This window comes from Lathyrus oleraceus, chromosome 5 (genome assembly GCF_024323335.1).
Source record: "Lathyrus oleraceus cultivar Zhongwan6 chromosome 5, CAAS_Psat_ZW6_1.0, whole genome shotgun sequence".
Classification (NCBI taxonomy): domain Eukaryota; kingdom Viridiplantae; phylum Streptophyta; class Magnoliopsida; order Fabales; family Fabaceae; genus Lathyrus; species Lathyrus oleraceus.
Genome location: NC_066583.1, coordinates 327,117,229 through 327,133,055, shown reverse-complemented (window position 1 = coordinate 327,133,055; position 15,827 = coordinate 327,117,229). Strand labels below are relative to the sequence as shown.

At 42.2% G+C, this 15,827-nt stretch overlaps 1 non-coding gene across 1 annotated transcript; it reads right to left on the bottom strand.

Annotated features, from left to right (window-relative positions):
- Positions 1–500: 500 nt before the first annotated feature.
- Positions 501–607, bottom strand: LOC127088978 (small nucleolar RNA R71). The gene has a single exon (XR_007790764.1). It is a non-coding gene; the product is annotated as a small nucleolar RNA R71 (small nucleolar RNA).
- Between the last annotated feature and the right edge of the window lie 15,220 nt (positions 608–15,827).

Genomic DNA, 15,827 nt, shown 5'->3' with positions numbered 1-15,827 from the left:
CAATCCCTGAATTAGAGCGTTTCTTATATGTGAGACGCCGAATACACGAATATCAACAAAAGTACGGTATTCCCGATATCTCCTTTCCTCCTAAATCAGAAGAAAAACCAAACATGGCTGAAGAAGGACCACAGAATCGTCCTCTTAAATTCTATGCTACCCCGTCTCAACAAGAACCTCACAACAACATTGCTGCCCCCTCTATAAATCGAAACAATTTCGAGCTGAAACCCTCACTCTTATCAGCCGTCCAACAACATCAATTTGCTGGAAATCCAACAGACGATCCTAATGAACACCTGACCAAGTTTGTGCAGTACGCCGATACTGTAAAAGCGAATGGTGTATCTTAAGATGCGATAAGACTGCGCCTTTTTCTTTTCTCACTAAGAGACAGAGCTTGGGCTTCGTTGCAATCCTTGCCCTCCAACTCCGTTACAACATGGGAAGAACTGAAGAACGTCTTCTTATCTAGATACTTTCCGCCGAGCAAAACGGCTATGCTGAGAGCTCAAATCAACAGATTCAAGAAAAAAGATGTGGAATCTCTCTACGAAGCGTGGGAGAGATACAAGGACATGATGAGGATATGTCCACATCACGGTCTCGAAGACTGGGTGATCATTCACACATTTTATAATGGGCTTCTGTATAACACAAGACTTACAATAGACGCTTCCGCGGGCGGTGCACTTATGGATAAGCCATACACCGAAGCCTATCAACTCATTGAAAACATGCCCCAAAACCATTGCCAATGAGGAGGTGAACTAACTCTAGTGGAAAAGTCCCAGACGAAGGGTGGAATGTACGAAATCAGTAGCCTTGACCATGTTCATGCAAAGGTAGATGTCGCTGTTCAAAAATTAGATAACTTGACTATACCACCCGCAACCACCGTGGCTGCTGTAACTCCAAATTGTGAGTTATGTGGAAACCCTGGACACACTACACAAGAATGTCAAATATTAGCAAGAGTCCCAACCGATCAAGTAAATTACACACAAGGAAATCCCTATTCGAATACCTACAACCCAGGTTGGAAAAACCGTCCTAATTTCTCGTATAAGAATAACAATGCCCTGTATGCACCTGGCCAAGCACCAGCTGTTCCGCCTGGATATCAAAAGCCAGCTAATAATGCTCCTAACATGCCTAGGAAGTCAAATCTCGAATTGATGATGGAAAGCTTCATAGCTACCCAAGCTCAAACAAACAAGGACTTCTTGACCCAAAACATACATACTAGCGAGCAACTTAAACAACTAGCGAATAAAGTAGACACCTTAGCCACCCACAATAAAATGCTTGAAACATAAATTTCACAAGTGGCTCAACATCAAACATCTACAGCCGCTCCAGCTGGAACATTTCCTGGACAGCCGCAACCTAATCCAAAGGGACATGTGAATGCCGTTATACTGAGGAGTGGAAAAGAAGTAGACGGACCCGTAGATCCAAGACTCCAAAACCCTACCATGTACCAAAAATCAGATAAAACCTCAACTGATTCGGTGAATGAACCAAAGGAAACAAAAGATAATACCCAAGAGGCCGAAGATAAAGAGAAACCTTATGTGCCTCCACCTCCTTATAAACCACCCATTCCATATCCTCAAAGACTCAAAAGTTCTAAAATTGCGAATCAATTTAGGAAATTTGTTGAACTTCTGAAGCAATTAAACATTACGATACCCTTTACAGAAGCCATCATACAAATGTCATCCTATGCCAAATTTCTTAAGGAAATCCTATCCAATAAGAAAAAGATTGAGGATGACGAAATAGTTACACTTACTGCCGAGTGTAGCGCCATAATCCAGAATAACATGCCTCCTAAACTAAAAGACCCGGGTAGTTTCTCCATACCCTATGTCATTGGAAAATTCGTCATAGACAAAGCTCTATGCGATCTAGGAGTCAGCATTAGCATAATGCCCTTAACCATTTGTAGAAGGCTCAGTATGGGAGAATTAAGACCGACAAAGATGTATGTTCAATTAGATGACCTCTCAATCAAATATCATGTCGGTATACTAGAGAATGTCCCAGTTCGTGTAGGACAATTTTACATTCCTACCGATTTCATAATCATGGACATCAAAGAAGATGCCAATACACCTATCATACTAGGAAGGCCATTCTTGGCTACTGCCGGAGCAATAATAGACGTAAAGAGAGGTAAGCTGACATTCGAAGTTGGAGAGGAAAAGGTTGAATTCATCTTGATCCAATTCTTACAATCGCCAGCTATAGAGGACACCTGCTATCTGCTTGATGTCATAGGCGAATGCGTGAGAGAGATGGAGATGGAAGAAACCACATACTCTGAAATAATGAAAATCCAAATCCCTCCAATCTTTGAAGACAATAATTGGCATGAACCAATCCAAAACAAAAGTCTAAGCGAATGCTTAGCACTTACACCTGACCATATGCCATGCCCAAAGAAACCTGACTTGGAACTAAAAACACTACCAAAGAACCTAAGATACGAATTCCTAGACACTGAACTGAAAAGACCAGTAATAGTCAACGCCAACTTAGAACAGATGGAAACTGAGAAACTATTAGATGTCCTAAGAAAATATCCAACAGCGTTAGGATATAACATCACCGATCTAAAAGGAATAAGTCCTTCGACCTGTATGCATCGTATTATGCTGGAGGAAGACTGTAAAACCTCTAGAGAACACCAGAGAAGGATCAACCCAATCCTAAGTACCGTAGTTAAGGATGAAGTAAAAAAACTTCTAGATGCTGGAATCATATACCCGATCTCAGATAGTCAATGGGTTAGCTCCGTTCATGTAGCACCCAAGAAAGGAGGTGTTACAGTCGTTAAGAACGAGAAGGGAGAATCCATAGCACAAAGAGTTGTGACCGGAAGTAGAATGTGCATTGACTATAGAAAACTAAATAAAGCCACTTGTCATACGGTGAACTGACTTTATCGTGTTTTTAATCGCAATGTCGCGGTTAGCAAGAGTCGCCACCGACTTTTCTTTTATCCCATAAGGAAAGGTGGAAAAGAACAAGAAAGACCTTAATTTAAATTCTTAGGTTCGGGAGGTACGTTATACAAAGGGAAGGTGTTAGCACCCTTTGTATCCATGGTTATCCATGGGCTCTTAATTGCTCAATCATTTATGTTTTTCTAGTTTGAAAAAGGTGGTTGAGAAATGTGTAGGAAATGTTTTGAAAAGGAGAATTTAACTTTGTAATGATTCTTGCATGAATGTATACAAAGTGATTATCTCATTTAGATTTGAAAGTTATTTAGAAAAATATACCTCAGCAATGATCCTAGTACGGATGTATGCTAAGTGGTGATTTTCCAAAAAGGGTGTTTGAAATGTGTAAGGTGGGAAAAAGATTTTAGGTTATGAATGAGCAATTAAGAGTTTACTTATCCGAGGTCTTTCCGGGTATTTCCTATCCTTGTAAGGGTAAAACTGTCCTTACTATTGAGAAGTAAGTAGTTTTATCCTTGGGATGTAGAAGGGTCATCGTAGGGTCATCGACTGGTCATTGAAGGCAACAGTTATGAGGACACCTTAGCATTCGAAGGGACTATCATCATTTAACCGTAGGCTACACCGAAGGGTCATCGAGGGACAAAGGCAACATTCGAGGGACTATGATGATTTAACCGAAGGGTCTTTGCTAAGTGTATCCCCACATTCGCAGGACATGACCATAATACCGTAATCGTAGGGTAACAAAGAGAGGTCTGAGATCACTTATTTAAAGGCAAAGTTTTACAATTAATTAAATAGCTGTAATCAGTTAGGTAATTAGGTCCACATTAAATCGATGAAATCAATACATTAAAAATCAAGCTTGGTGATTCAAGATGAATCTCCACATTAAAATTAGGTCATTCAAAAGCCATCTCCGCAAAGGTATCCCACACCTAAAGCGGCATGCCTAGCCGGCTGTTTCTTCGGAAATATGCTAGCCTTTACACCATTCAACACACGGGTTAGAGCATTGAGATAAAATATGATTTGACAATTGCACCATAAAATACACATAACAGTCATGAGTTCAGGCCAAATGATACAGAATCATGATTGGATAAACATAAGATAGAACAGCAAAGAGACAAAGCAGCCATTGTCCCGTTCGCCTCTACTTCGCCTAGCGAAGGCTCAGCGAATGCTCGCTGCAGGCTCGCTTAACGACGTGCTAGCGAGCGGCCACGAGTTTGGAGTTTGAAAGCAGCACGACTTCCGAAAACCTGTTAGTAACTGAACTTGGTATCGGATGGAGTTGGGCGGCGATAACTTTGGTGCGGAAGAGCGGCCTTCAGGGTTTCTCTACTCGGAATTCTCTAAGTTGAGCTCCAGGGTTTCTGCACCAGGCTTTCCGTCCGTCTTCCTCTGTCTTCGTCTTGGTCTCTCTGTTTGCCTCTGTCCATTTCGTGGCTGAAGAGCTGGTATTTATAGTGGTAGTGGTGACCTAATGGGCTCAGACTGAAGCCCGAAAATTATAATATTCGCAAGCTTCGCTAGGCGAGCCTGTAGCGAAGGTTCGCTAGGCGAAGGATTTGCTCGCCTAGCGAGCATGCAGTTTATGACCTAATGGGCTCAGAACGAAGCCCAACCATTCTGGTAATCGCAAGCTTCGCTAGGCGAAGGAGTTGCTCGCCTAGCGAGCTAGCTAGTTTGGGCCTCTTCTGGATTGGGTCTGTTGTGAGCTGGGCTTTTGTTCCTTTAGAGTCAGTGCCTTGCAAAACAAGTCGGAGGGTCTTGAGAAATGCTTTGTAATATCAACGGGCAAATTTTGGGGTATGACAGCTGCCCCTGTTCAATATTCTTGAACCGAGAGAGTTAGAATGGCGAGTATGCCGTTCGTGGTCTGGAGGTGAATGATTATTGAACACTAGAATGCCCCAAAAATTTGCGCTTGTCCATTAGTCTTGATGGAGATGGGCTTAAAAACGCCATCCAGGTAGCTTGATGATGAGGGCTCCAGATTCTGTCGTACCGGGTCATACGCTAGACCGTATAGTGAGTCATCCATTATGTTGTCGACTTCGCTGGGGAGTCAGAGTGTGTTATATACTGCTGGGGATAAGGGATCGGAATGGATCGTATGTCAGACCGTGTCTGAATACCAGAGTGAGTTGTTCATTAGGCGGATGACTTTGCTGGGGATGAAAGATCAGAATGGATCGTACGCTAGATTGTATCTGAGTTGCAGAATGAACCGTACACTTGTTCGCTGTGAATTTTGGCGAACAACCTCTGGTTTACCAAAACTTGTAGAATTGGGTTACTTGCAGGATCAACCACACAAATCCTAGGACATGTGCAGATCTAGATGGTCTTGAAGATGTCTAGAATCATTTTCATGTATTTCATTTTTGTTCTCTAAGTGTTTTACGTCGAAATATGTTGACTAAAACGTTAAGTTGATGTAAATTTAACAAGATAAAGTAAATGGCGGAAAATAACTGATGAAATGTAAAGTGTCGAAAAGTAGAAAGTACAGAAAGATAAATGACTGGAAAACATAAAAGAGATTTGTAAAGAACTTTAAACTTTATAAAATGAACTTTGAAGGAATTGGTGTTTGTTTACACGTACATGTTCCAAATATGACTCTTTTCTCTCACACGGGTACTTTGAGAGTTTTTTAGGAATTTTGTACAAGTAATTCTTCACACCTTTTTATGATAACAACTACCCTATTTATATACAAATAACATAACTGTCATTAACGGTTAAATCCTAAAACTGTGACGAACGGCTTTCATCTTTTCGCCAGATGCTTCCACGCGTCTTCTGTCAAACGTCACAACTCTTTAAATTCAAATTTACATTTTAAGTCGAAACGACGTCTTTCTTCAGGCTTTTTGTCGAATTATCAATATACTGCAATGTCTTCCATGTCTTGTCAAAAGTACTTTTCTAGCTGCAAATATCTTGTCGAAATGACAGAACCTCCATTTTGTCGAAATGTCGAACCATACTTATTAATCAAATCATTTTATCCCATGTCATCATTTGTCGAAAAAGTCATTTTATACACCAAATCTCATGGCGTCGAAAACGCACGTATACAAATTGCCCCCCAGCAAAGACGTTTCGACTGTTGTTCTGGAGAAACAGTCATTTGTTGTCAACCAGTGTTTTGATGCCATGTCATTTTAATCTTCATTAAATGCAAGTCTGATAATCTCAATTCCCAATGCAGGTTCATCATTACACTTTTTCCACAATGTCACGTCTAGCCCACGTTCACAGCCTACTTCCATCATTTCCTCACATCATGGTCTCTTTTCAACTTCCACCTCTTTATCATTCCCATCAGAAATGGCCACGTGTCCCACTAACACCATTACCATCTAAAACGTTTCAACATCTTCTTCCTATAAATACCCATAAACCTTTTCTTTAAACCCTTTTCCGTTTCAGATTTCCTTTCCTCATACCCATTTCTCAAGCTTTTCACATTTTCTGAGAAATCTTCTTAAGTTCTTCTAGCAATGGCGCCTCAAAAACCCTCAAGCAGTAAACATTCCAAGAAGAAACAAGACTCAACTTTTCCTCCTGTGCATGATTTAAAAGGGCCAATGACCATTGGGAATCAACAGTATGTTCCGGAACCTCCAAATGAGAAAGAAAAAGACTGCATCTATAAATCTCAGGTACTAATCCCTGTTCTTATTTCTGGAAATTATCAAGCTATGTTAGGTCCCCTTCCAAATCCAGAGATTAAACCAGAGCGTTTAAGAGAATTTTTTCCATCTTACTTTCACACAAAACCCATAGGCGCTGGAAGAAAACCTCAGCCTAAAGAGAAAGTTGTAGAACAAAAAGATGCATCGAGTTCGACGGATATTGGAGAGTTGGACTTAGCCTATTTGAATTATCCCAGGATATTTAGAACTTGCCCATGGTCGAAAGATCCTTCTGACTACGTATCTTGGTTAGATAAAATCGAAAAAGTTAAAGGGCCTTTTTGGAAAGAGGTAGGCATTTTCGACCTTATCCAGTTGTCGAGAGTAGGACCCAATATTTGTCCAAATATGCTTTTGGCTTCTCTCTACTTTTGGGATAGTACTTACAACACCTTTCACCTTCCTTGTGGGATGGTTACGCCTACCCTTTTCGACGCAACAGCCATTGTTGGTCTTCATCCCAATGGTATAGATTTCGACCCTACTGTCTTAAATGAAGATACCATTGCTTTCGAGACTAGCCTTGCACCCTACTCCTTATTCATGTCCTATTATCACGATAAGAGTACTGCTGAAGTTTTAGATGTCGAACATATAGCTTTTCTAACACTGTGGCTATCCAAATATGTGTTCTGTTCTCGCTCTCTTCAAGTTGCCAAGAGATTTATCACCATAGCCAATCAGCTTCATGCAGGCACGAAACTATGCTTGAGCGAAATGATTCTGGCGAACCTTTATGAATCTCTGAGTGAGAGCGTACATTTTTTAAAAAACACCAAAACCCAAGGGAAGATCAACTTATCAGGACCTTTCTGGCTCTTGCAATTATGGCTCAATGCCACGTTTGAAGCCAATCTTCCTGTAGCACCAGAAATAGATGAAGAAGAAGTACAGAATAGGATTGTCGAATGGCCAAGATTAGTGCTAATAACGGCAACTGATGAAGGAATCAGCCTTCGACAAGCTTTTAAAAGCTATGTTATGATGTTTGCTAAAAGTCATCAATTTACTTCGACCATGACACCTTTTGCTGATAGAAAAATCGGACCTAAGTGGTTTACCCAACAACTGCCCTTGGAGATGCAAAAGGATGAAAATACATTTCTGAATGTTTGGGAATCGTTCTTAACCCCTAGGCTCCTTTTTTCTTACCGTAACACCACTAAAAATCAAATTGCTTTGATAGTTTATCAACCCAACCTTGTTTCTAGACAGTTTGGTCTGATCCAAATCAAACCTCAACCTATATTCCCCAAAAAGGGGTCCATCATCTTTTATAATTCCCTTCACACTGAAGACGAAGGCAAAGAGCTGTCGAAGAAACTAGCTGATGATTCTCTCGACATTCGACCAGTTATTTTTCGACCATCATTCCTATGCACTCCTGAGTTTGATGAATGGTGGAAGGATTATTATTCCAACAAATTTTTTGACGTAGCTGCTTTTGCTACACATTTGACAAATGCTTTCGCTTTTGTGCAGGATCGGACCAAAAAAGGTATTCAACGACATATTAAGGAAATACAGAAATTTCAAAAATATTTTGAAACTGCGTATAGACCTGATGATCTTAGTCGAACCATATGCGAAGCAGCGGCTGAATTAAAACGCAAATTGACAGAGAAGTTTAAAAAACTGTCATTGCCTTCCAATCTTTCGCCAGAGGCGCGCTATGACCTGGCTTTCAATTGTCATCCACCAAAGTTTCCTCCTTTGCCAACTGCTGACTTTGGGGTGGCGTTTGGTTTTCCACTTCCAGACTGGTTCCTTTGTGGGGATTTTATGAAAATTCTTCGTCAAAAGTATCAAAAACCTGCTGAGCGTGTGGTTCCGACTAAGTATCATCTGGGCGAATATCCAAGACACCTTCATATTGGAATAGAACACGTTCGCGTGGAAGATCCCATTCTTGAAGGTGTTCACAAAAAAAACATGATTTTTCCTTCTGTTATTCTAACTGTCTTATCATGTCTCTCTTATATTTGTTTCTGAATTTTCTTTCTTTCCTTAGCCGTGAAGATCCCTGCTAAGAAAGCTGCTGTCGAAGCGCCGCCCAGTACTGCTAAGAAGCCTTCGACAAAAGTACAAAACTTTTTCCTCTTCTTATTATTTTCCTTCCATTATTCAAAACTAACTGGCTTTGGCCTGTATGACTAGGTAAGTCGAAAACCCCCAACAATCCAAAAGAAGAAGAGTGAAGAGGAGAGAGAAGAGGATAAAGTCCCTAATGAAGAGTCTGGTGACGAATCTCCAGAGTTAATCCCTCCCCCTCAGAAGAAGAAGAAACTCACGAAGGTCTCTTCCCAAAGATCTATAATTAAATCAACTAGGAAGGATTCTGCCAGTACTCCCCCTGCTAAACATCAGTCGAAAGATACGGAGAGTGGGAAATCCAGCTTTAATACTGAGATTCCTGAGGTAATTTTTTATTTCGACAACATACATTCGCCTTTTCTGCATCTTTTTCTTCTAAATCTTAGAATTATTTTCAGGAACAAGTGGTTGTCGAAAGAACACCTGAGAAAATTCTGGAGGGAACAGCCCCAGAGGAAGATATCCCCACAAGTGACCATGATATGCAAACCGTAGAAGAATTCGACACTACAGTGGGTGAAGCTTCTGAAGATGAATCTCCTCCTCATCCAGGATTACATGTTGCACCTCAGGGTGATGATATTGAAATGGAGGTTGTGGTCGAAGATGATCCTGAAGATGGAGCTGCCAGAGATGGGGACAACCAGTCGAAACGAACAGAGGTTGAGCATACTTCGACGCGAAACACTCCACCTGCTTCTGACCGGGCCCAAGGGAGTGGCAAATCAACTGGTTCGACCAGTTTCTCTCGCGAGGAGCTTGAAAATCTCAAAGTGCAAAGACCTTTGGAGTATCTGAAAGCCATGCTTAGCACCCGTTTTAATTTTCAGGATTCTTTGCAGAGTAGTTCGACCACTTCTGGGGCAACTTCTGAAGCACCATCACTTGGAAACCTCCTGACCAAAATCAAAACGAAAATCCTTGATGTCGATTTGTTTAAAGTCTTGGAAGAAAATTCCCTTGCTCAAATTGGTCTTAAGAAAATTTTGAAGCAAGTGAATGTCCTGGAAGCTTCTGCTGAGATTGGATGTTTTGTGATGGAGCTGATGACTCTCATCGACTTGGCCACTGCAGATCTCCATCGTCAAAGGGATCTTACCAATCAAATCTCCTCCAAGTCTGAAACTCAAACTGCTGAATGGGATGCTGTTTCGACTTCGACTGACAAAGTTTCAAAATTGCAAAAGCTCTCTGAAACGTATGTCGAAGAAGTTGCTGCTTGCAATGACAATATTCAAAAATGGAAAACACAGATAGCAGCACTTCAAGAAAAGATCTCTCAAGAGGAGAAACGTAAGGCATCCATTCAGCAACCCAAGCAGAGCGAGATTGACGAAGAATTGAGGGTGGGTATTCGACATGCAGAGAAAGCCCATCAACTTAGTCAGGAGATTGAGACTCTCTCTACTCACAAAAGTCTTTGTGATCATCGACTCCAACTCCAGAGGCAGAAGTTCGCCACTTTGAAGGATACTTTTGCCAATTTTAATTTTTAGTCGAATTTATTTAGCAACTCTCAGCCCTTTGAGGCTTTCTTTGTAATAACTTTTGAATGCCATTTTTATTTGGCCCATCTTATCACAATTATGTTTTGCACTTATTCTGTTACTACTTTTACTTCCTGCAATATAGGCTTATATTTTTTCAAATACTTGCCATTTATTCTCAGGATTCTCTTATCCTTCTCTATTTCTTCTATTTCGTACGCGCCGTTCGAAAATGTTCTCAAAACCTGGAAAGGTCCCTCCCATTTAGGAGACCACTTTCCCATAAATTTATCCTTTTGATCCATAGGAAGGATTACTTTCCACACAAGGTCACCTATTAAGAAGGTCTTGAATCTTACTCTCTTGTTGTAAAACCTTTCGACTCTCTTCTTTTGTCTTCTTATTAGGTCTAGCGCGCGCAGCCTTTCCTCGTCTAAATCAACTAGTTCGTCCATCATCATACTCCAATATGTATCTGATGGGATTTCATGATGCCTTTGCACTCTAACTGACTGCAGATATATTTCGACTGGCAAAACTGCATCATGTCCGTAAGTCAACTTGAATGGAGTCGAATTCGTTGCCTCTTTGGGGGACGTTCGACAAGCCCACAAGGCTTGATCCAAAGTCTTATGCCAATTTCTAGGTTTTTTCCCCACATGCTTCTTAATCAAGTTTATCACTACATTGTTGGCTGCCTCAACTTGCCCATTTGCTTGAGCGTAGTAAGGTGTTGAAGTAAGGAGCTTAAAACCTGTTTCTTGCGCAAATTTCTGCATGTTTTTACCGGTGAACACAGATCCTTGATCTGTTGTTATTGTCTCAGGTATCCCGAATCTGTAAATTATGTATTTTTGGATAAAGTCTATGACTGCTTCTTGATCCACATTCGCCAATGGTATAGCTTCAGTCCATTTTGTGAAATAGTCTATCCCAACCAAGATGTACCTTTGCCCTTTTGAGGAAGCTGGTCGAATTTCCCCGATCAAGTCCAACGCCCATCCTCTGAATGGCCAAGGTTTTATAATTGAGTGCAACTCACTTGCAGGGACGTGGGGTATGCCTGCATGTACTTGACATTCCTGACAACCTTTTGTGAATTCGACACAGTCTTTCAGCATTGTTGGCCAATACATTCCTTGTCGAAATAATAACCACTTCATTTTGTGACCTGCTTGGTGTGCGCCACACGCTCCACTGTGTACATTCGACAAGGCTATGTAGGCTTCGTCTTCACTCAGGCATTTCAACAAAACTCCTTCTGCAGTCTTTTTGAATAATTCATTTCCCAAAAGTACGTAACTCAAAGCTCTGTATTTTATCTTTCTTTCTGCTTTCTGATTTGGGTCTTGTAGATAATCCTTGACAGGCTTTCTCCAGTCTGTTATCCCTGAATCATCTATGTTGAATATCTCAAAGTTTTCTTCGTCACCGTATCCTAATCTTATTGACTCTAGATCTGATGGGGATAACTTGGTGGATACGACTCTTCTTCTGACTTCAATGGCTTCTTCTAACTTTTCCTTCGACACTTTGTATCCGGATGCTAGTTGAGCAAGATCGTTCGCTTCTTGATTCTCCAACCTGGGAATGTGCCTGAAGACGACATTGTCGAACGCCTTGAGAAGTCTATTGGCTATTACGAAGTACATGATTAAATTTTCTTTCACGCACTTATACTCTTTCGTCAACTGCTTTATTACCAGTTCGGAATCACCCATTATTTCGACTCTCGTTGCCCCCAATTTCAACAAGATTTCAAGTCCAGCGATCAAAGCTTCGTATTCTGCTTCATTGTTTGAACACAGACTTTCAACTTTGTACTTGAATTTTGTTGGAATTTTTTCAGGAGAAATAATCAACATCCCAACGCCAGTTCCATTTTTATGACTGGAACCGTCGAAGTACAGTTTCCAAGATTCTAGTTCGACGTATTCCACATCTTCGTTTATAGAGTGGTCCGCTATGAAATCAGCGACCACTTGTCCTTTCACCGCTTTTAAAGGCAGATATTTCAAGGAGTATTCTGTTAAAGCCAAAGCCCACTTTCCAATTCGACTATGTAAAATAGTCTTAGATAACATATACTTTATTACGTCGAAATGGGAAGAAATATATACATCGACAGGTTTTATATAATGCTTTAATTTGATACAAGAGAAATATACACACAGGCATAGTTTTTCTATAATGCTATATCTAGTTTCGGCATCGTTCAGAACTCTACTGAGATAATAAATGGCCCTTTCGACGCCATTCTCATCTTCTTGACACAACATACTTCCTAATGTTTTGTCTGATGCCGAAATGTACAATCTCATATTTCTTTTTCTGCAAGGAGACATCAAGATTGGGGGATTGGCCAGGTACTCCTTGATTTTGTCGAAAGCCGCTTGCTGTTCTTGCCCCCATGCGAAGTCTTCCTTCTTTAGTCGAAGCAGAGGAGAGAAAGCTTGTGTCTTCCCACTGAGGTTGGAGATGAATCTTCTGAGAAAGTTGATTTTCCCTAGCAGAGACAGCAACCCCTTTTTGGTTGATGGCGCTTTCGCTTCCATTATGGCCTTGGCTTTATTTTCGTTTATTTCGATCCCCTTCTTATGGACCACAAAGCCTAAGAAATCACCCGCCTGGTTGTGCGGATGAACTTGCATCTTAGAAGTCTTTCGACCTCTTCTTTTATTTTCGACAGGATTTCTGGTGCGAAGCGTCTCGGAGTCTGCTTTACTGGCTTCTTTCCTTCCATTATTGGCAACTGCATTTCGACCAGACTTCTGTCGAGACCAGGCATTTCGTCATAATCCCATGGGAAACAGTCTTTGAACTCTTTCAGCAACTGGACTATTTCGACCTTGAACTGGGGGTCCATTTTTGCGCTTATGTACGTTGGTCTATGTTCTGCCCCCACTCCTAAGTTTATTTCTTCTAAAGGATCCTGCGCCACCATCTTCTCGTTAGTTGACACTGGATCTTTTTCGAACCCCAGAGGTTCGTCGTCGTAAATGGCGTCAAGCTTTTGGTGTTGCCATCCGCCCATTTGGTTGGTGACATGATCTTCCGCAACGTCTTCTTGGGGACATTGTTTGTTGGAGTCCTCTTGGTTGGCTTCGACAGCCATATTTTTTACTTCAGCCTCAAGGGCCTCTTTTAATTTGTTTTCGGCTATGTAAGCCGTAATCTTTTCGATCGCTGATTTTTCACTCGTCATCGTCAAATTCACTACCCCATCCCGTCGGCGCTTTATGAGTGGCTCCCCATATGTAAGTTTCGCCAATCACTTCTTTATCCCACTGGAAACCATGCGTTGGATGCAGGTACATGGAACAATAGGCATTGTCTGTCGTCTTCAAGTCGAATTCTGCCGGGCTGCAGGGAGGTATATGAGCCAGGTTTTTGTCGAAGCTTTGGCTGTTGACAGTGTTCACCTCGGTCATGAAGTAGCTTTGGTCAGCCTCGATGTTTTCGACGATTCCATCTGGCCTCCATATGGCTATCCGCTGGTGCATTGAAGAGGGTACAGCTCCTACGCCATGAATCCACTCCCTACCAAGCAGCAGGTTGTAGTTGGCTTTCGAAGCGATGACTATGAACATTGTAGGCCTTGTTATGGTTCCTACAGTTAAGTTCACTTGGATGACTCCCATAGTTGTTCCTATCTTCCCTTCGTAATTCGACAGCACCATGTTGTGAGGCTTCGCGTCCGAATCGTCTTTTCCAATCTTCTTCAGCATGTAGTGGGGCATCAAATTCACTGCCGCTCCCCCGTCCACCAGTATCTTATTCACACCAACATTTTCCACCTTTCCTTTTATAAACAGAGGTTTCAAATGCGCTTTCATGGAGTCGTCTGGTCTTTCGAAGAAAGCGTTCTGCTCTTCGACGCATCCGTTGTTCATCACGTAGTAGCAGACGGGCTTGTGTGCCATTGTTTCTTCTTCCATTTCGTCTCCTTCATCCTCAATTTCCATGACTCTATCATAGTCTCTAGGGAGAACAGAGACCACGTTGCAAATCACGTTGAAGGATGCTTCTGAGTCAGAGTTAAAACTGTCGGTTACTTCATCATCTTCCTGCATCTTCTCCTTCGACGCCACCGATTCGACAACTCTGCTAGAATTGATCTGGAGGGGAGTCTCTTTCCTGCTCCTTGTCTGACGATTGTTGCTAGATTCTGCTTCGTCTGGACCATTCGTGTTCTTTTTTGCCATCTCTATTTCTTCCCTCTTCTGCCTTTGGAACCTCCTCCATTGGGATCTGGACATGGGATTTTTGCCTTTGTAATTCTCTGAAGGGTACGGTCTTGGCTTGTGTTTTTCCATTTCCTTCTTGCCCTCCATCGACGCGCCTCTCTGAACCTCAAACCTCCCCCATTTCTTCTGCCCCTGGGCGTCTCTAATGGGTTGAACCCATTTGTCGTCCGTTGCTTTGTCAGATGGTTTATAGGTGTTCTGGCGTCTCTCTCCGTGCCTCCACTGGTGGTGATCACTTCTCCTTGGGTCATATCTCACTGTTCCCCAATTCTCTTTCCTCTTGGTCTTATCCACCGCTTCCAGGTTGGTTGCTGCCTTCCTGTCGAAGACTGCGCTGCAGCGTGGGCACAACATCACTTCGGTTTTCATCCTTTGGCATCTCTTGATGAATTCCATTAAGTTTTCCTCCTCTCTAGGATACGCCAGCCTTTGGTACTCTTTCTGACGACGATCTTCGCCCTCTTCGACCTGGTCCTTCTGAGATATTTCTACCATATTTACCCTAACGTTTCGTTCGTCGGCGATGCTTAATTCGTTCATCTTCCTGATGAGCCTCTCTTCTTTGCCTTCGATGCCTTTTGGTGTCTGGTCGAACTCTTTCTCTGGGCAGCAGCACCAAGATATGGTCCTGGGACCATGTTTGCAACAGCATTTGTTCCAATTTCTTCTGGGGTCTTCCATTGTCCTACGCAGAATCCCACTGATCATGGGCTTCGAAGGACCGTTAGCGGCTTCCGCTTTGATTTTTGTGACTTCTTTACTGAAAGGCCCCATAGTGTTGACGCAGTTGGCGATGTCACCTTTCTTCGTTTCGTTAGAATCAAGGCCTTCAGCAGCCTTGTTTTCAATCGCGAGGTCTTCAGTAACCCTCTCCTTCGTATTAGGGGAATGCTCAATTGCGTCGACTGTTTCCTCATTGTTTTCTGAAGAAGCATCTCCCCAACCGCTTGGTTGGATTGTGTTGATGTCGATCTGAGAGCTTGCCGGCGCATTGTACTTCACAAGATAATCATATTTCCCACTTGGCTGACCCAAGCGGTCCCAATTCTCCTCTTGTCGAAACTCCACATTCTCGACAGCATCGTCACCGTCCTTCTTGTCGAAACCTTCAGCAGTTTCTATCCTTTTCTGGCTTGCGAGATCATCAGCAATCTCAACCATGTTGACATTTGCGTCGAAACTTCCAGGGGCTTCCACCATTTCCAAATTGCCATCAGGAGCAACTTCGGCCTCCACCATGTTCACGACGGATGGTTCAGCGTAGTGGGCTTCGACTGCTTGCATAGGATTCGAATCGATCTTCATCTG